The sequence below is a fragment of the Theobroma umbraticum genome, unplaced genomic scaffold (assembly GCF_002168275.2).
Source record: "Theobroma umbraticum cultivar Fairchild unplaced genomic scaffold, ASM216827v3 scaffold_44.0, whole genome shotgun sequence".
Classification (NCBI taxonomy): domain Eukaryota; kingdom Viridiplantae; phylum Streptophyta; class Magnoliopsida; order Malvales; family Malvaceae; genus Theobroma; species Theobroma umbraticum.
In genome coordinates, this window is record NW_018397255.1 from 5659847 (window position 1) to 5660963 (window position 1117).

A 1117-nucleotide genomic window follows, 5' to 3' on the forward strand; every position below is an offset into this window, starting at 1 on the left:
AAAGTATAACTTTTGCTAGTATATACAATTTCTATAATTACATTTTATTTATAATACATTTAAAAATTTATATAGTAAAGTTATCTATAAAAATGTTTTGAAAAGTATAAAAAAATATTATTAAATATATTTTTAATAACATATTTTAAAAATATACCATCTTCAATCAAATTTATTATAATATATTCAATCTTCGAATTTGAGATTTCTTAAATAAAATCTCAAATTTAAAAACTAAGATGTTCATGAAAACCAATTTTATTAATGTCTCTAACTAATTAATATGATATATTATAAAATTCGAATTTAATATGATAACTACCCAACCGGGTCTTTCAACAAACCAGTTATGCAGTCACAAAAATAAACAAAAGTAGAAGGAAATTTCGTCCAAACATTCATAGCTCAAACATAGGTTACATTACCACCGTGCAAAGAGCATTTTTTTTTATCCTTTTCACCAAAGCTTCCGTTGAACTAACTAAACTCGTAGTTTTCAACGGAGCATAGACATGCATCAATGTTATCAAGGATCTTTCTATGGACCCAAGGCCTCTTGTGTGGCTCATTAACTCAAGATGGTGCCACTCTCGAATCAGATTCGATCACCAATCTTTTTCATACCTTTCTCATCCCATTGAGAGGGAAGTTATAATTATTTGTAGAGCATGTTTAACGGTCATTAATTTCACAAAATTTGATTCTTGAATGTTAAGTGAATCAAACAACAGTTCAACAATCGAGCCTTCTACATCAAGAAGCATTCCACCATATCTACTCAATTCCGGTTTACTTTTAGTGGATCCATCCATATTAAATTTGAGTTCATTGGGATTGAGATTTGTCCTCATCAATGGGCATTGTCCTACTGTCAAACTTCTAAGGTTCCACCCACCATTTCATTTCCCACATAAGCTTTCGCCTAAAAGATCTTTTTTCTGTCTTATTAGCTAGTTTTCATTAATTTTTTTTTGAAATATGATTTTATTATATTAAGTCTCCAAGCTATCCAGAGTCTTTATCTGATTGATAGACTGCTACTGGCATTAGACTTGCAAAAAGAAGATATATACACTTCAACAGGAAAATTACTTAACAAGTTTGAGCAAAAGGCATA

General features: G+C 29.5%; 1 protein-coding gene across 1 annotated transcript in view; it reads right to left on the bottom strand.

Annotated features, from left to right (window-relative positions):
• Positions 1-1117, bottom strand: part of LOC110429307 (uncharacterized) — a 35906-nt gene that overhangs the window by 12035 nt on the left and 22754 nt on the right. The gene's annotated exons all lie outside the window — the stretch shown is intronic.